Here is a 21,135-nt window from a genome sequence, read left to right on the forward strand (position 1 = left end):
ACCCATAAGACACATTCGGATGTTAATATAATTTCATACACGCACACCACGTTGAGGGCTTTGTAAACGATTAGAGTAGCATTTTTCTGTGACAGGTAGTACAGCCACCAGAGTTTATTAGTGTTGTTCGTGTTTAGTGTGTCTTTTAGGCCTGTATGGCTATATAAGAGGCGAGCACAGCGTTCACATGTTGAGTGATCACTTTGAAGAACAACGAGATGCAGCGTATGTGTGTGAGACAGCGTTATCGGCACCTGGCAGAGTCTGAAAGGGGTCTCACTGTGAGTCTTCATTTTGGCCTGCTGGTCAAATCATGCAGCTTTCAGATATGTGGGGTGCATTCTGATGTGATAACGACCCGACGTTGGACTGCATGGATATGAGGCGGCAGGTTTACTCGTAGTCAAGATTCCTATCGACCGCGTATGACCATCACAAGAGAGGATCGCCGTACTGTGCACCACGCACATCGTCAGTCATCCACATCTGCGCCTACCATCGGAGGACAAGTAGTAGACTCCTTGCAACATTCTGTCTCCTGGCTTTGAGACCAGCAGTAGCCAGCCTAGCGAATTAGTTGTATCCCATGCCTAGGCTACCGTTAACACCACAACACAAATGGCTACATTTGGAGAGTTACCGTAAACAGGTAAATACACTGCTGAGATATGGCGTCAAAATGTGGTCAGCGACGAACCTCGAATGACCATCGTCAGCGAACATGGCGTCGATTTGAGGAGAGTAGTCTGACGGCACAACGGTACGTCACGGACATCCTACATCCTCGTGTATTACATCTCATGCGCCATTTTTTGAAAGGATAATTCTAGGCCACACATGGCAAATGACTCTATAAACTGTGTGTATGATGTTGAGGTACTCCAGTAGCTAGCAAGGTACAAAAGCCGTCCCCTGTAGCACATGGGTTGGATCAGCTCGGACTTCAACTGCGTCCCAGTACTGGTATTCGCGATATTATGTTACAGTTCAAACAATTATCGGCGAGCTTACCTCAGGAGAGGATACAACTACTTTGACATACTTCCAAATGAAATTACTGTATGCACCAACGCCTGGTTCATACTGACAAGTTCTTCGTAAATTTGACTCGAGTTTGTAATCACTAAAATAATATCAGATGCCTTCTCAAACCGTGAAGTTTCATTTAATGTCCTCCTCCGTTTCTGGGGCTTCACTTTTTTTGTCAGGCACTGTGGACTATCTATACATTTGTTCGATTTTCATGACGCAACAGTGTACTACGCCATACAATAAACGCATGTTTGCAGCTTCCTTGTAACGACTAAAGCCCCATCATCGACAACCAGTCAAGACCTGTAAACAGTGATTTACTCCATCACAGCCGACTGAGGGCTGTTTTTTGTGGTACAGCCACAAACGTCGATGTGGCAGGCAGTTTTTTGTTCGAAATATAAGCAGTTTGCTAACACTCGTTCGTTCAAAACTTCCTACTGTCTGAATTTTCGTACCATAGGCCCCTTACTTCATGATGCTCAGTTTAGGATCCCTTGACGTCTGAGTAATTTTGTTCCCAAAGATTTGGGATATCCTGGTCAACGGCCCTCCTCCTCCCCAGTGTTAGTGCGCCAAATCAATTAGTTAATGAAATGTTTGCTTTAGAGTGTTTTTATTGACGTCAACGCTAAACCAAAATACGACAGAGATGTCCCGCTGTTGCTGTGAAGGGAAACTCTGGCCACCGGGACTGACACTGTTAAGCAAAGTGATTTCTATCGCAGTACACAATGATACAACGCCGTCTTTCGGATTAATGAAACTGAGGCAGCCTTCCCGAGTCGCAGTGGGCGTGAGGGCTAGAGAGAGTAATAACATCGGGCCTGTATTTGGGGCGTCGCCCGGTGCTGGATATGATGAAATACGGGGCTGCAGCCTGTGGGAAAACCAGTGCGGGGAGAAGAAAAAGAAGGAAGGCCCGGGGAGGTACAGAGGGCGGCGGTGCCTTTTTTGCCGCGGGCGGGAGTTTGTAAACGGTGCGCCTAGCGTAGGCGCTCGCCTCTGTCGCCGTCGCGTGGCCCAGCAAAACCGCCGGCCGCACCACGCTCCAGCAACTTCGACGCCCCACTCAGTGCTAATGGCAAGAAAGGTCAGTGCTTAACGAACCGGCAACGCGCGGGTCACAAATGGAGCCCCGCTCAGTGGGACAACATATAGGATGAACCGCAACGTCAGCGACAAAATTGCAGCGGTTGTTCAGGGATCTTCCGAGTATTTTGCACGAGGAAGTGATCTTCGGTGGCTCGTTACCGTGTAATAAAGCAATTCTCATTAATTCGGTTAGTCACCAAAACGTACTAAACCAAAGAGTAATGCATGAGGCCTCAGATGAAAAATTGCCGTGATGTTGATGCCGCTGTAGCGAGAACTGCTTAGCACAGCGTCGTTGTGCTTTTCTTCCACTACGTTCATAGAACCAATTCACATAATGCGTGTCCGCCAACTCATCAGTAAATTTCGTTTTATTTATTGCATAATGAAAGATCTGCTGCCTAATTTAATCATTTGACATCACAATGGCAACTTAGCTAGTACAGTATTCTGACGGATAATTATGTGTAGAGTTATTTACATTGTGGTCTGCGATAATCGATCAATTTCGATTACATAATTGCAGTGTGGCATATGTAGTCGAAATTTATCGATTATCGGACATCACTTTGTAAACAACAGTGTACTTATGTGTGAAAATATAACACTAGTTAAGTCGTCATTGTGGTGTCAGGTGATTGGTGTATGCTGGGATATCAGCACAATATGGTATTATAATTGCGTGGTATTTTATTTGTGATATTCTGATGTTTTATGAGACACTTAAAGTAGTAAAGGAGTTTTGCTATTTGGGGAACAAAATAACTGATGATGATCGAAGTAGAGAGGATATAAAATGTAGACTGGCAATGGAAAGGAAAGCATTTCTGAAGAAGAGAAATTTGTTAACATCGAGTATAGATTTAAGTGTCAGGAAGTCGTTTCTGAAAGTATTTGTATGGAGTGTAGCCATGTATGGAAGTGAAACATGGACGACAAATAGTCTGGACAAGAAGAGATTAGAAGCTTTCGAAATGTGGTGCTACAGAAGAATGCTGAAGATTAGATGGGTAGATCGCATAACTAATGAGGAGGTACTGAATAGAATTGGGGAGAAGAGGAGTTTGTGGCACAACTTGACTACATGAAGGGATCGGTTGGTAGGACATGTTCTGAGGCATCAAGGGATCACCAATTTAGTACTGGAGGGCACCGTGGAGGGTAAAAATCGTAGAGGGAGACCAAGAGATGAATACACTAAGCAGATTCAGAAGGATGTAGGCTGCAGTAGGTACTGGGAGATGAAGAGGCTTGCACAGGATAGAGTAGTATGGAGAGCTGCATCAAACCAGTCTCAGGACTGAAGACAACAACAACAACAACATGCTGCTGTTCCCTGCCACTTTTTATTACATTTTTGCATAACATCACAATATCACTATATGCCTTTCAGTACTGTATAAAGCATGTAAATCTAATAATGTTACAAAGTACTTTCTAACGTTGTGGTAGTGACAGTGATTACATGAAATAGTATATGTTGAGCCACCTTCACCTGGGATATTCGTTTTTGTACCTTTCAGATCTCTGATGGCAGCGTAGATCTGTTGCAACCGGTAACAGTAATAAAAACATTTATTAGCAAATCTTGGCAAATTTTATGCTTCAAGAATAATATAACTTTCAGGTCGCCTCCACCGACTGACGCAATGTCAAACATATGTTACTAGCAAAAATTGTTTTGTGCAATAAAAAACAAGAGCAGTAAAGGTGGCTTACAAAGGCAGTTAAATTAGCTGAAGGAAAAGGGACGGTGTAAAATAATAAATGTTAATAATTGAGAAGAAAATTACAGAAAGATAGGAAAATGACGATCTGAAGGTTTTCATTTGCTGTTAAAACGAAATATAACATACAAATTATGATTTGTATTTTTATTCCATGTGGGGGGGCCTCGGCAGAGGCAACAGACCTGTCCCACCTAAAGTAGCATACAAATTTATGTCTTCTTATATTAATAAATGCAATACATCTGTATTCTGTATGAATTAGTTTCCACTGTCTAAGAACTAGTGCCATTTATTAAATATTTTCAGTACTTATGTAGGGCGTATCCTCTGAACTATTTGTGTTGCTATATTTAGACTTAGTTCCACATCTTGTATGTATAGTGATACGTTGTATGTTTGTGTGCATGATGCAGTTTCCCTTAGCCGGCGTCGTATGCGGACGGGGAGCCTCGGCACTTTGACTTTGGGGCTCGCTTCCCCGTGTGGCGTATCACTTAGATGGTTCAAATGGTTCAAATGGCTCTGAGCACTATGGGACTTAACATCTGAGGTCATTAGTCCCCTAGAACTAAGAACTACTTAAACCTAACTCACCTAAGGATAGTACACACATCGATGCCCGAGGCAGGATTCAAACCTGCGGCCGTAGCAGTCGCGCGGTTCCGGACTGCAGCGCCTACAACCGCTCGGCCACGGCGGCCGTCCACTTAGATGGAATGATCGTCTCATTATTTACGTTAGCCATTATCCTATACATTATTTCCTTATCATATTTAAAGTACTGCACATGTACTGGGTAATCAAAAAGTCAGTATAAATTTGAAAACTGATTAAATCACGGAATAATGTAGATAGAGAGGTACAAATTGACACACATGCTTGGAATGACATGGGTTTTTATTAGAATCAAAAAAATACAAACGTTCCAAAAATGTCTGACAGATGGTGCTTCATCTGATCAGAATAGCAATAATTAACATAACAAAGTAAGACAAAGCAAAGATGATGTTCTTTACAGGAAATGCTCAATATGTCCGCCATCATTCCTCAACAATAGCTGTAGTCGAGGAATAATGCTGTGAACAGCACTGTAAAGCATGTCCGGAGTTGGCTTTGAGCACTATGGGACTTAACATCTCAGGTCATCAGTCCCCTAGAACTTAGAACTACTTAAACCTAACTAACCTAAGGACATCACACACACCCAAGAGATCTTTCACGCTTCTAGCAATATGGGGTGGTTCTAATAAAACCCCATGTCATTCCAAGCATGTGTGTCAATTTTTATCTCTCTATCTACATTATTCCGTGGTTTATTAAGCTTTCAAATTTATACAGACTTTTTGATCACCCGGTACATGGAGCAATCGATGGTATGTCTGTTTTTTATATAGTTATTGTATGTATTTTAGATATTATGCTCCTTATGAGTCTGTGTGTCCGATGTAGTTGCTGCGTTTGTGTCATTTTCTGTGTCTGCTTCTACATCATTTCCTGTGCCTGTGTCTCAGTTTGCGCCCTCCCAAGGACACTGTCGTCATGTTCGATGTGTCTGCTCGAGATCTTCCTTATGGATGTCTTGTCCACAATGTTCTAGAAACCTTATCAGTAAACCTGTTCATACTGCTGTGAATCACAGTGCATTACAGTTACGAAGAAGAATAGGATGGGGGGGGGGGGGGCATGAAACCAGACGAAAGACGACCACGAGTCCCATACACAAAACTATACAGAAAATGTCACTCGACAACGTCCAAAATTTTATCAATATAGTTCGGGTTAATAATTTCGTTTACAACTACCCTTGTGCGCAAAACTTAAAGACGAAAGTAATATTCGCATATGTCAGTGCCAAGTAGATGCTCGATGAAACTTCGACCATACACAGAAAGGACTCCTACAGTATAGTACAGAAGGAAAAGAAAGAAATACGCAATGAGACGAACAGGATTCACACTTTTATTCAAAGAAATTAGTTACACTGACGTCATCTGTAATTTTCTCCTGAGGTTTACAATACGCGGGACCTCATTCTTCAACTCGTTTGTGACCAGTGCGTGCTCTGCATCGTGCTTCCGTGCTGGCCACCAGGCCGGTAAGAAATTATTGTGATAGGGTGTTCCATCCACCCATCAATGCGGTTGACAGCTGTTGGATGGTCGCTGGCGTATGTGAAGGTGCCGCAATACATCTCTCCAACGCATCCTATTCGTGTTCGACGACATTTGAGTCGGGGAAAAGGGCACGTCGCTGTATTTGCTGAATATGCTTTCCTTCCAGGAGAGCTCCACCTGTGCTGTTCGATGCGGTAGCGGGTCGTCATCCATAAAAATGAAGTCAGGGACGTATGTACCATGAAATGACATACATAGGGAAGCAGTACAGTGTCGCACTCATTGACGGGGACTGTACCGTGTTCAGAGATTCAGAGGTAAGTACGCCCCATGCAACATTACGACTCCCCACAGATTAGACGTAAAGTGCGTACCTGGATACTGAGAGATCGCAAGATCGAACCGCGGTAGGAAACACCATCTTTCTTTTCCAGTCTTCGTTTTATCCTAGTCTTCAACAGTCAAGTCAGAAACAACACGTGTCTCAAATTCCACGTTAACTTGTAGGTCCTTTTTCGCCGGTTGGATAACTCGTATAGTTTAGGGCCACGGCTCCGAAGTGTACCCAATAGAAAGACTTGTTTTTATTATTATTATTGTTATTATTATTAATATTATTACATAATTAAGTTTGTGAGGAACCCTCAGAGGCCGGCCGCGGTGGTCTCGCGGTTCTAGGCGCGCAGTCCGGAACCGCGCGACTGCTACGGTCGCAGGTTCGAATCCTGCCTCGGGCATGGATGTGTGTGATGTCCTTAGGTTAGTTAGGTTTAAGTAGTTCTAAGTTCTAGGGGACTGATGACCACAGCTGTTAAGTCCCATAGTGCTCAGAGCCATTTGAACCATTTGAACCCTCAGAGCACGAGTCCTACTCACATTTGTCCAGTTAATTTTATTGTTTATGGACACTTTTCGCATCATGAAAACGCCTTCCCTCAGACATATTGCATTTCATTCAGATCTTCTGAAGACTTATACTGTAAACGACAGCATCATCTGCAAACAGTCTAAGAAGGCTGCTCAGATTGCCTCCGAAATCGTATACGTACGTCGGCTGAGAACGGTAGAGATCCCATAACTCTTATGAATTTTTGGGAACCGTAGTTAAAAAATAATTATACACTGCAGTATGTGTGACGTCATAGCACATTTCACAGAATGGTGGCAAATATTAACGTAAAATTCTTTGACATTACGGTGTGTGTGTGTGTGTGTGTGTGTGTGTGTGAATGAAGCTGAAGCTGTAGCCATTATTAGGATAAGTAATGCCTTTTCCATCTAGCAGTAAAGTATTGGATATTTTCTGTAAGCACTCCACAAATATCAAGACCATGTAATGCATTTACATGAAATATTCGGGTGCTGTGAATATGAGTTACCTATTGCATATGTTAAAGTATCTGTTCGACGTAATATCTCTGTTAGGCAGTGCGTATTTTTGCAGAGCCTTCACACACGCATTTCTACTGAGTTGGCGATTGCTAAAAATATTGACTAAGTACCTTTTCAAGCCCCAATTTGTCAGGAGGAACGTTCTGTCTACTGCCGTGTGTAAACTAGAGATCAGAACTGAGTCCCGTGTACTCGTTTTAAGCTCTTCAGCGAATCCTGTTACGTCATCTCCGAACTCGCCGTCTCCGTGTGCCTGTAGACTCGACTCGTGTGTCTTCGCTGCAGCCCCCTCGTCACCTGAGTCTGTTGTACGAGCTCTAAGTAGCGCATTCATTTCACACAATCATGATTTCGGCTCTACAGCCATTATCAAGTACAAGTTGAAATGTCCGAATTGTGTAAATAACACAAGCAACCATTCGTCAGACGATTATTATTTATCAAAGAATATGACTGATCGGTTAGCAGTGAATATTGTTCTGTTTACACACACATTTATATAGACACAAATTTTCGAAGACTGTTGTAAATTTACTTTAATATTTAATACCTATTCAGAGAATGTCTAACAATTACGTTAACATATACACACTTTCGAGGCGTTGCCGAGTCTGTAACGACAGTACAAGAAGACATGACAGAAAAATGAATTGCAGTCCATAAATAGTGATTAATGATTAAAATAAATTACAGAAATTAATGAAAAGCTACACAACTCGCTGTTAGCCCATAAATGCAGGTTGCCATAATAGAAATAGCGCCCTTTTTGTCGCAGAGATATAACAGTGACGTTGCTTTGTACCCAGTTTTCGTCTGACGAAGCACATATATTTCCTCCTGGTGGAGGTGGAATAAACAGGAAACGAACTATTTATTTTGCATTGGACGAAATTTGTGTGTTTTCAGTCTGATGCGTGAACTATAAAGTGAAACTTATTCCACATATCACTCCTTCTGTAATGGAACACAGTTGCAATTGTGTAATTTTCATCATACAATTTTCGTTTTTGGCAACAGTATCACAAAACAGCTTCGTTGAAAGCCATCTTATACCGAGAATCGAACATTTCGCTTTCTCAGTCCTACTTTATAACAGCAATATCGTGTACTCGTCTTCTGTACTGACAGGTCACGACTAGCCTTATGTTCCTCCATACTTCAGTAAGAGAAGAGTCGGCGAGCCTGAAGCGACGTCAGCGCCACAGTTTTCAGAATCGCCATACTCGCGGAACTACAGCCCATTATCAGCGATGTATCTGCAGCACCTTGATGTGTGTAGTATGCAACACACAAGATTAAACGTGTACTCGTCCCGTCCATAGTCTCTAGTATCAACCACCGTCTAAGTGTCATATTAACGTAGCAGGAGAAACTTTTTTTTTTAGCATTATACCGTCAAGCAATGCTATTGCGTAGGTCTTAAAAAAAGATGGAATGTATAAAATACAAACTATTATTTACCTGTCGATAGTTGTAATTATTTAACGAGAAAATCGAGACACTATTGTATTACGTCTTGCAGAGTATGGCTAGTGTATTTCATTTGTTAAGTTTCGATTTATAACTACAATATTTATTCTACATATACGAAGAAGGAGATATTGCACTACAACACTGCAGGTGCAACACAAATGGCGTCTGCATGCCCACACGCCGTCCTTGTCAAATTTGGCCACCCCTAAAATGTGGTGGAATAGATCAAATAAAGGTCTAAATATGAGTGGAATTGTCTGCCCGATGTTAACATATCTTCTTTTGAGTAATCGCATGGCTGCCTTTAAGGCGATTAGGGGCACTGCCTTCACTAAAACGTGCTCAAAAAACCAGCTTCTACCCGCCACCAAAGAGTTTTCTGTAAGCCTGAACACACTAAAGCAATATCTACAGCAAAAAAAAAATTTCATGTGTCTCCAACGTGATTCCCCCTGTCACGTGCCGTCCACACCAAATTCAAAGGACACGCGTTGTTGACGCCGTCATCATCTCGGCCACCAAACCTGCCAGCTAAGCTACCTATTTTAGACTCAATGTAGATAGCCCTCGATATGCGTGAGAGAAACATCATTTTATAATTCATTTTTTGGAATTTTGGAATAACGCACGTCCTGCACCCACGTATATGGCAGCACCACATCTCATCACATATCTATAGCTTAACATAGAGAGACTTTACAATACCAGGATGTCACACTCTATGTTGAGTTCATTTTTCCAGACGCTGCGTCCACCCATCCCTTCCCCTGCCTGCCGCAGTTCGCCAAACACGCCACACGCACACAGAGATGTCACCTGCCTTGACGATGAGTGTCAGATACCATACATGGCCGGCACGTATCCTGACACAGTGCTCTCTCTTTCCAATTTAGCGCTTCAATCTGGAACCGCGCTGCTGCTGCGGTCGCAGGTTCGAATCCTGCCTCGGGCGTGGATGTGTGTGATGTCCTTAGGTTAGTTAGGTTTAAGTAGTTCCAAGCCTAGGGGACTTATGACCTCAGATGTTAGCACTTAGAGGCATTTGAACAATTTTTCCAATTTAGCAATACGCATATCACATAAACTGTAAGTACTGGGACGTTTATAGGAGAACTAAACCTATTGTTCCAATCGGAAAGCCTTAGATACGAACGTAAAGTGCAGAATAGTAGTTCGTATTATGCTGTTGTGATGGTGCAGCACTACACTCCACATAAAACACAAAGAATCTGCATCTTGTGTGCAGAATTATCTAGCGTTGAATTCTGAATAGTTTTTCGGAAACTTGAATATGTAAATACTGAACAGGTTTACCATCTTCACCATAGGCTTCCATTATATGCTCTTGTGATTATTATACCTCACATATAATAATAAAGTGTCCGAGACTGACGAACAAATCCCGTATTTTGCATATAACCTACCACAAAAATCCGAAATGTCCTATGCGTATGCTGTCGTTAACACCACAACAGAAACTGCTACGTTTGGAGTTGTGCCGTGGCTGGGAAGTATGGTCTCTGATGAATGGCACTGTATTGTATCCAGCGATGGTCCACTGTTCTGCACTACCCTACATGACCATCGTCGGAGAGTATGGCGGCTATCTGTGGACAGGTCCTACTGATCCAATGTTTTGGAGAGACACACTGATGTTACTCCTGGTGTATGGCGTGAGGAGCCACCGGTTATGTCTTCAGGTCATGACTGGTAATTGTTGAGGGAACTCTAATGGCATAGTGGTATGTCATGGACATTCTGTGTTAGCTATCACGCGATTGTATCGTGGTGCCGTTTTTTAACTGGATAATACGTGTCCAAAAATGGCACGTATCTCTATAAACTTCGTATCGGATGCTGAGCTGCTTACGTGGACAGCAAGATCCTCAGATCTGCTCCTGACAGAACGTATGAGGTACAAGCTTGGAGCTCAACTCTATCCCAATGACAAGTATCTCAGCTGCCAATGAGCAGTTACAACAGTTGTGGGCCAAGTTGCCTTAGGAGACGATACAATGGCTTGATAGCACCCTTTACAACCGAATCAGTCGATTCATCGAGATCAGAAGAGGCGGGGGAGGGGTGTTGCAGTGTCAGATTAACAAATGGACTGATGCACCAAGTTCTTTGTGATTTAACTCGCTTTTGTAATCACGGAAATAACAGCATACATCTTCTCAACTCGTTAAGTTCGATTTCGTTTCCTCCTCCACTTCTGGGTGCTTCACGTTTTTTCCAGATAGTATATATCACGCAATGAAACAAAGCCATGTTGCTTGAAAATCGTTCATAATGAAATATAGAGAGCAATGAGCGGCAAAAGACACTTTTAATTGCTGTAAAGTGTTATTTACTGCTTCATAGTATCGAAATTTTAGATTAATTTCTGTCGTTGTTTATTTCCAAATATTTGTAACCTTTCTGTTATTTATTTAGTAGTTCTCACCGAGACCATTGACCCGAAAATAAGCTTTATGAAGAACTGACTAACTGTATCCCAACACGGCAGAAGAGACTTATTATTCTTCTAATTCCATATTATGTCGGCCGGCCGTGGTGGTCTAGCGGTTCTAGGCGCGCAGTCCGGAACCGCGCGACTGCTACGGTCGCAGGTTCGAATCCTGCCTCGGGCATGGATGTGTGTGATGTCCTTAGGTTAGTTAGGTTTAAGTAGTTCTAAGTTCTAGGGGACTGATGACCACAGTAGTTAAGTCCCATAGTGCTCAGAGCCATTTGAACCATATTATGTTGCAATCAACAGGTTATCAGTTTTTCGAAATGTAGATGTCAGATACTTCTTTCACAAGTAATTTGATTATAATATAAGACACCTTTTTCTGTTGTCGGCTGCTGTACTAATTTCATATGACTCTCCAGTTCTTCTTGTCCTGCCCCAAACCTTTTCAATTGTTAGTGCAAGTACTGGGCGTAACAACGTGGACATTTTAGTATCAACATTTAATTCACATATTGGTTTTCAGGGTTCTATTCCTCAGTCCGTAGAAACAGAACCCTTAGAGGATCACTTTCTTGTCCGTCTGTTTGTCTGTCTGTCCGTCTGTGTGCACAGTTCAGTACGTGCCCCGTTTTAAACTGGGTGTGCAGATCACGATTGAACTTCGTTGTCACGTGCCGTCCTATTTAAACATCAGAGAGTGTCGTGCGGTCGTCATATACGACGGGCAATCCAAGATCTTGTCTGGGTGTGACAAGGAGGGTCACCTCCGTTCGAAATTCCTGCAACGGCGCATTACTCAACTCTTCCCCGCGAAAATGCCGAGAGAGATTCCACCGAGGGTATTGCCTGTCACCTATGCGACGGCCATTCGCTTCGCCACTCAACCACTGTCACAATTGACACGCCTATCTATGGAGTCCAACGGAACGGAGGAGCCTGCGACGCCCCCTCCTTCTAACACATGGACACCTGTCGCCGCCGTGCAGGACGTTTCGATGCAGCTTTCATCACTCATCGTTCCAACGACGGCTCTTGTGCAGGAACGTCAGGAATCCGTACCGTTTTTCCGACACTGAAGGTCGGGTACGCAAGCAGTGATCACCAAAGAAGCACAAGCGGCGGCGCCACACAACCTCTGACGAGATGCCTCACCTTCTGTTCGGGATTCCCTGACCGATCGCCCTCGGTGATTTCTCAGAATGAAGAGGACCACGAGGTTAGTTTGACCATCGGACCAGTAGTGACAAGGGCGATGTCTGCACAAACCGACGACCTAGAACAACTCCGCCCCGCTGGTGGCTCGGCGTTTTTGCAGCCGCCATCGGCGATGTTTGCAGTGGATCGTATGGACACATCCGAGGCGCCGACGGCATAGGGCTAGAGCGACGACGTCAACGACAAGCCGGACCCCATGCAGGGGCATGCGGCGCTCGTGAGGTACATTGTGTGCAGTGGACGTCGACATAGTCTTTCTGCAGGAGGTATGAAATTATACTTCTAGAGGGTATCATGGCTATGACGTGCCGGGTGCCGACGGTAGGGGTGGCACAATCATATTGTTAGGAGAAGGAATACTGGCAAAAGATGAGAACTACTTACCAACGACCCATGGTGCTGCCCTTACTGTAGGGAGTGTCTGCTTCCTGAGTGTTTATGTGTCATCTGGGTTGACGAAGAGACACAATCAAACAGCCATCTACACAGAGAAAGTGGCACCTCTCTTTCGGGGGCGTCACTAGAATTACATTGTCGGTAGTGACTTTAACTGCATTCTGCAGCCTGAGGACCAATGCCCACACTCCATCCCCTGCCCGGCGTTACAAGCGCTGGTCGCAAACTGCATGAGACCTGTCAAATGAAGTACAGCGACAGCTGTGCATATATGTACCTTACAAACCATTCAGCTAGTTGACTAGAGAGGGTGTGTGTGTCGCACGGGCTGTGCTCAGCGATGAATGATTCTGTAGTGAGACCTAAGGCCTTTACAGATCACCAGAGTTACATATGCACCATCTCTCTGCCAGGACAAAAGATAAGGCGCAGCAGGGGTCCACGGAAGCTCAACGTTACCAACCTATGGGATGAGTTCTGTTTCCGATAGGTTGAAGAAACATGACGGTAATGTCAATGACGTCATTATTCATACGATTCAACGCATAAATGGTGCCTCTCTTGTCTGAAACTAGCTTTACGCAGAACCGTCACACGATATAGCGAAGATAAATTACGTTGGCAAAGAGCGACTTCCGAATTTTATTTCACAGCCCTGCTTCACCTGGCTATGCAACCACCGTCTCCCGACCGTCAGCTGGCTGTTCAACGTGTGAAAGCGCAACTACTGTGTCTTACGGCAGTAAAGATGGAAGTAGTTAAAGTACGTGCGAGGGTGCTGGATGGAATACGCAACGAACGACCGTCATTATACTATACAATGAGAGGAAGATGCCAGCGGCTACGTACACTTTCACGGGACGTCGTAATGATCGATGGATTGCAGGCCACGTCACAGAAAGATATTGCATGTGCTTTCACTCACCATTATCACAGATTCTATGCGGAGGACCAATAAGACAGAGCAGAACTCGAAGACATGCTTCGAGAAATGTCAACGGTCGGGCGTTCCATTGAAGTGGACGAGCTTACGTCTGAAATTACCATAGACGATCCGAATGCAGCCCTGAAGTGTGGTGCATTAAACAAATCTCTTGGACCAGACGGGCTCCCAAATGTGGTCTGCTGTACCTGTGCTCCTCTGATTGAACCGACGTCGATACATATGTACAACGAACTCTTAACACCTACCTTACAGGTTCTTACCGAGTTCACAGAGGGTATTACGATACCCATTGCAAAACGAAGTTCTGGTCGTGGATCACAAGACTACCCACCTTTGACAATACTGAACGCAGACTGCCAAATCTTTACACTTATCCTTCGTGCCCACTTTAAAGAGGCAATAAAGGACAAAGTAGATTTAGATAAAACGTATTTAGGTGAGAAGAGCCAAATACACAAGGCCCTAGGAGTATACAGGAATGTCATAGCACTGATATTGGCACGCAGTTTATGAGATGCCCTGGTGGCAATGGATTTGAATCACACTTTCGACCTAATGGACCATGTGTTTCTATGCGCGGTCATGGAACGGATAGGAATGCCCCCCTATGTTTGTGGACACGATCTTGGGGTTGATTCACGTCGCGCACTCGAGAGTCTTGGTGAACGGTGCTCCCTCAGAACCTATCGAGATCCAGCCCTCGGTGCGACAAGGTTGCTCCTTTACAGCTATCTTATTTTCAGACGTTCTTGAGCCTACGGCCTTCGACGGTGCCTTGAAGGTATCCAACTACAGACCACATCTTTCCAATGCCATACATACACCGACGACGTCGTTCTATTGGTGAAGTCAGGAGACGAAATCCAGGTTTTGCTGGGAAGGCCTCAGCAGTGTGGAATGGTGGTGGGTTGTGTCACTAACCAACTAAACATCTGGGGTATGGAAGTGAACAGATGGCTGCCACCGGGAGCAGCAGTGTCCATTACCAAGGTCCCCACTCTCAAGACTTTGGGAGTGATTTTCTACGGAGACACATGACATACGTGCGGTAGCGTTCTCGCTTCCCACGCCCGGGTTTCCGGGTTCGATTCCCGGCGGGGTCAGGGATTTTCTCTGCCTCGTGATGACTGGATGTTGTGTGATGTCCTTAGGTTAGTTAGGTTTAAGTAGTTCTAAGTTCTAGGGGACTGATGACCATAGCTGTTAAGTCCCATAGTGCTCAGAGCCATTTGATTTGAACACATGACATACAACGGCGGATTATTATCGACGGCTACTGCGGCAGGTTCGTACATTAGTACAACAATACGTATTGCGTGCAACAGATATGTTCCAGAACGTACAGTAGGTCAATGTCCATTTGGCACCAAAAATGGGACACATTGCCGTTGCGCACCACGATCACGTCAAGGTCACTGTCAGCCTGCTGTCATTTATGAGTGATGACATTTTCTTTATTCGCTACGATACCTTGATGCTACCACCGAGAGAAGGACGCATCGGACTCGTAAACGTGAGAAATAGTGTGCATGCAATATTTCATAGTACGATGCAACGCTTTTGGAGAACCGAGCACGTCACCTTAATGGTTAGTGTGATCGACGAGGTGACCTCCCATTCTCCTTGTTCACCAGTCAATGTTGGCCGCATTAGAGGGCTATTCGCACACCTTCGGGACTTCTTCGTCGATTACAGTTACATTTATGACAAATTGCTTTAGATCAGGCTGCCCACAGTGAAAGACGTTTATCGAAGCTTCCTTCAGCAACACCGTCACAATGTGATCAACAAAAGTATCTAGCAATACAGTGGCACAGAATCTCGAGAATGGTTCATTTCCCCCCTCTCTCTATGGAGGTACATGCATTATGGTAAGTAGTGGTGAACGGTGAATTACTGAACCATTAACGACTGCACTCTTTTCACCTGGTCGACATACTGATATGCCACCAATGCACGGTCGAAGTCTCCGATGAGCATCATCCGTTTTGAGGCACAGCAATCGAGTGTTGGGTTCTCACGAAGAAAATGTTGGTCCTTTTATTGCGTATGATGTACACAGCAATGAGAGATGACGACCTACTCTCGCCAGACTATAGTATATACTTTGCCAACGTCCAGACCACCTGAGGATCTTGATTCAGCCGTTGGGTTGGTGGTGGAATGTGAAGAGACTAATATGTTGACAGGTGTATGAAATAGGTTTGGTGTATTGTCTGAGAATTTGAGGTGTTAATGTATGTGGACGTATGGGCATGGGCAGATGCAGTGCTGCCAGGCTAAGAGGAATAAAGAAGACATGTATCAGCAACAGCGTTATGCCGATGGTAATAGCGGTGGATAGGCAGGAATGAAGCAGCTGTTAAAAGCAAGAGAAAACCTGAAGTCCAACAAAAGACTTTTCCATTAAAATCAGATACAACAAGTACGTACACAGAGGTGGAATATCCAATATTTGGTGCTGTAAAGGGCAGGAAGTATAAGTCTTTGTTGGATACAGGGGCGCATGTGTCAGTAACCAGTAGAGTAGAATGCATTGGATGGGAGTTAAAAATATGCCATTGAGCTTGGGTATAAGCAGTGTGTGGAAGTAGCGCCTCATATAACAGAGTATTACAATATGATCCTGAGGTTGGACTTTTTGCATAAACGTCATGCCCAAATTGACCTTCGGTTACATGTTGTGAAACTTAGTGGGAAGACATTCCAACTAGGAGAAGCCATCAGCAGTACAGACTTGTCGCAAGGTGTGTCTATCATAGTGGGCAATCTGATTAAACGGTATACAAATATACTAAGGCTTGTTTCGCATGATTGTGCACATGGTGGAATCAGGAAGTCGCTACGGGTGATTGTGGAGCTACACTTACCAATCGAGATGTTGTATATAATAGAGCCACTGGAAGGGAGCAATAACTTGTTTGGTTAAAGGGAGTATCCTACATACATTAGCGGAGGATATGAGGAACGCATTACCCATCAATTTCAATAATTTAGACACTGAAGAAGTGAAGTCGATGAAGGGGATGTTAATAGCGTGTTTAGACATTCTGGAGGAGGGGGATTGGCGCATGCAGGGTGTACGCCATGGGCAACCACAGGACGCCACTAGGGCTACATTACGTAGGAACGTGGAGCATCTAAAGAGAGCAGACATAATGCAAATGGAAGAGTTTTTAAAATATGACGATTTGTTTTTCCCTTGGGGTCCGTTTTCAGCGACACCAGTTATGCAGCACCAAATTCTGTCACGAAGTGAAGTACCAGTGTACTGCAAGCGGTGTAGTGTTCATAGATGTTTACAGTTGATTCTTAAGGAGTTTATCTACCATCAGTTAGCTGATGGGATAAAAGAACAGAATAATAGTTAATGGAGGAGAGGAAGGGGCAGGAATTGTGCTCGTTCCAAAAAATAATCTATGTATGGATCTAAGAATTACAGATTCTGCTGTAATTGTCGTCATCTTATTAGTAACACCGTAACAGATGAATCCCATACACAATATCACGAATATCGTAAACAACCTGGGGCATTACTGGTATTTCTCTACCATAAATTTAAGAAGTGGACACTATCAATTGGAAGTGGTTCCAGAATACCAGTCAAAGACACCTTTTTCGTTATCCTGGGGCCATTATCAGCATTATATTCCTGCGACAATTCAGCTTTTGCTGGACTCAGTACTGAGGAAGTTGAAGCCTCACCAGGTTCTTTTTTACCTGGACGATATACCTGTGTTGTCTAGAGACGTGGAGGAAGATAGACAACGATTGAAAGAGGTATCTGAGGGTTTGTGTACTCCACATCTGATACAGAGCATCGATAAGTGTTATTTTGCATCTGAGGAAGTATATTGCTTAGGCAGGTGATTAGCAAAGATGGGGTGAGAATGGATCCATGATATATGCAGGCGATAAGAGATTTTCCAGTGCCGAATATGAGTAGCACCACTTAACCACACTTCAGTGAGTAATTGTTTTATGCAGACGATAACCTATCATTTCTCTCGACATGTGGAGGTTATTGCTATGCTGAACCAACAAACAGTTATAGTCACACAAGCAATGCTCACCAGGTGGATACTTAAGTTTGGGATACTGGAGACAACGATTACGGATAAAGTGCCAAATTTTATGTCATACTTGATGAAGGAATTATGTTGCTTGTTACGTGTGAAGAAATTAGGAGCTAGCCAGCACCACCTACAGTTGAGTGATAGGATGGACTGGGTGCATTGAAGGATAAGAAAGATGTGAAGTTTCTATGTGAAGTCATACCATAAAGATTCGGATTCATATCTTTCATTTGTCGTTGGTGTGTACAGTTCAAAGGCCACGCTAGTACAGAGTTGCCTCTGTATGAGGTAGTCTATGGAAGAAAAATGTCATCACCATTAGTAATGAGTCAGGTGAAAAGAAGCGATGATTTAAAGTCGGTCAATGAGTTCATGAGAGCGATGAGAGGGATATAAAATCGGGCGCAGAAGGAAAATACAGAGGCACTAGAGAAATAGAGCCAAGCTGTGAAACACACGGAGAGCTTATAGCATTATAGAGTTGGGGTGTGTGTAATGTTATCCAGCCCTTACAATCCGACGGGTAAGAAGTAGAAAATTGTCATTAGGTACCAAGGACCCTAGTAAGTTATAGAGACTATGTTACTCGTCAACGTCAGGTTTCACTTGCCAACGAGTTCGACAAAAGTGCATATTGGACACCTGCGACCGTTCATAGGCGCTCTGGAATCGATCCCAGGAGTAATCAGAATGAAGACAAAAGAAAGAAGCGGAAGAGTACTCATGAAAGTATAGATGGACCTGTTCTAGAAGTACCGTATCAATTAAAACTGAGGAATCTGTGCATGTGAAGACAGGAAGTATGTTACGGATTTCTGAATAGGGGCACAGACGTGCAATGATGACGGAAGAGGTGCTGTGATAGCGTCGGAGCGAGAAGATCACATGCAGTGTGTCCAGCTCAAGTGATCCGAAGTGGTGAAAATGTATGTGCAGTGCGGCTGTTCATGGTCAGACCAGGTGGACCAGATTGTCCGAGGGATGTTGTGGAACCTAGACCTTTCTTCCAGCAAGTAGGACTGCACTCGATTTATTTTATGTGCAAATGCATGGTAGCGGTAGCAAGTTAATATGAGCAAGGAAAGCTCAGAGAAGTGAGACGATTAGAACTGAGAGATAATAGGTTGTTGATTAACGTGACAGTATGCGACGTAACAGGACCAACATTCCGTCTACCGGCCATGGTGACAGGTGTTACTCACTTGAACATAACACAGCGACAGTGGTACTGGCCGGACGAACCACTTAAGATACTCCCAAAGCAGAATCTAATCTTCTTGAACCCTATGTTGGAACCAGATCTAATTCATCTCCTGAACAAGTAAATTGCAGCACAGGATGGGCGAATTTCGGCAGAACAGTTGATGCGCCATGTTAAGCAATATTGGGAAGGGAAACGACAAGCAACCGTAACCGTGACCTTGAGATTCACGATACCTAGCGTCGTAGTGACTTTAACTCTGCTGTGCATAACCTTTATCTATTTGACGTGCAGAGCCGCCTAGCAAACTGACCCACAGGTGATACAATCCCGCTAGACTGGATCCCTAGAGCATGAAAGTGAATGAATAACGAATGTTGCAATATAAATGTCTGATAGAAATGTATTTTTAGTCTTGAAGAGCGTATGAGGGGACAGAATAAGCCATTAATATTTCCAAAGGAAATTGCCACTGACAAAACGTGAGAAGTATAAAAGAATGAAGTAATAAGTGTTCCAGGGGAACTAAGGAGATTTTCAGTGGGTAGTCTTGAGTAGCTACGCAGCATAAGAAGAAATTTAGCTTGTAACGTATGGGAGTAAAATGTGGACACTCAGTTGTATAAAATGAGCCGCTGAATTTTATACACTGAAAAGCCAAAGAAACTGGTACACCTGCCTAAAATAGTGTAGGGCCCTCGCGAGCGCGCAGAAGTGCCGCAACACGACGTGGCATGGACTCGACTAATGTCTGACGTAACGCTGGAGGGAATTGACACCATACGAGGTGCGGCTAGAAAAAAACCAGACTGATGCTGGAAAAAACATTTATTTACAATTATTTACAATTTCATGTTATCTCCTTCAATCTACTCTCCTCCTCGGTCTCTACACCGCTCCATACGAATTTTCCACTGTTCATAGCAATGCTGCAGATCATTTTCGGTAAGTCCATACATTACTTCCGTCGCTTTTTCTTTTACTGCTTCACCAGTCTCAAATCTAGTTCCTTTCAAAGCTGACTTGACTTTAGGGAAAAGAAAAAAGTCACAGGGGGCCAAATCAGGTGAGTAGGGTGGATGATCTAAGATGGGAATGTTGTGTTTTGCCAAAAACGTCTTCACTGACAACGCACTGTGAGCTGGGGCATTGTCTTGGTGAAGGATCCATGACTTTTTTCTCCACAAATCGTTCCGTTTTCTCCGTACTCGCTCACGTAGGGTAGCCAGGACGCTAATGTAGTAATGCTGATTCACTGTTTGTCCCTCTGGTACCCAATCAATGTGCACAATCCCTTTGATGTCAAAAAAAAAACAATCATCATTGCCTTGAATTTCGATTTTGACATTCGTGCTTTGTTTTGTCGTGGAGAACCAGGAGTTTTCCAATGCATCGATTGGCGTTTAGTTTCGGGATCGTAAGTAAAAAACCACGATTCATCGCAAGTAATAACATTTTGTAAGAAGGTGGGATCACTTTCAATGTTTTCCAGGATGTCAGAACAAATCATTCTTCGGCGTTCCTTCTGTTCAATTGTGAGACACTTTGGAACCATTTTTGAACACACTTTGTTCATGTTGAAACTTTCATGAAGAATCTGCCTAACACTTTCCTTGTCAACTCCTGTTAACTCACACACTGCTCTGATTGTTAAACGGCGATCTTGTCGAACAAGTTTACCGATTTTTTCAATGTTTGCATCAGTTTTTGCTGACAATGGTCTGCCAGTGCGAGTGTCATCACTGGTGTCTTCGCGGCCATCTTTAAATCGTTTAAACCACTCAAACACTTGTGTTCGCGATAAACAATCGTCGCCGTACACTTGTTGTAACATTACAAACGTTTCACTTGCAGATTTTCCTAGTTTGAAACAAAATTTTATGTTAACACGCTGTTCTTTCTGTACACTCAACATTTTCCGACGCACAGACAAAACGTCAACTACTTAAAACAGACGCCACGGGCAGACTGAGTGCAGGAAGCAGATGAAACTCGAGCAGTAGGCGG

The sequence above is a fragment of the Schistocerca serialis genome, chromosome 3, assembly GCF_023864345.2.
Source record: "Schistocerca serialis cubense isolate TAMUIC-IGC-003099 chromosome 3, iqSchSeri2.2, whole genome shotgun sequence".
Taxonomy (NCBI): domain Eukaryota; kingdom Metazoa; phylum Arthropoda; class Insecta; order Orthoptera; family Acrididae; genus Schistocerca; species Schistocerca serialis.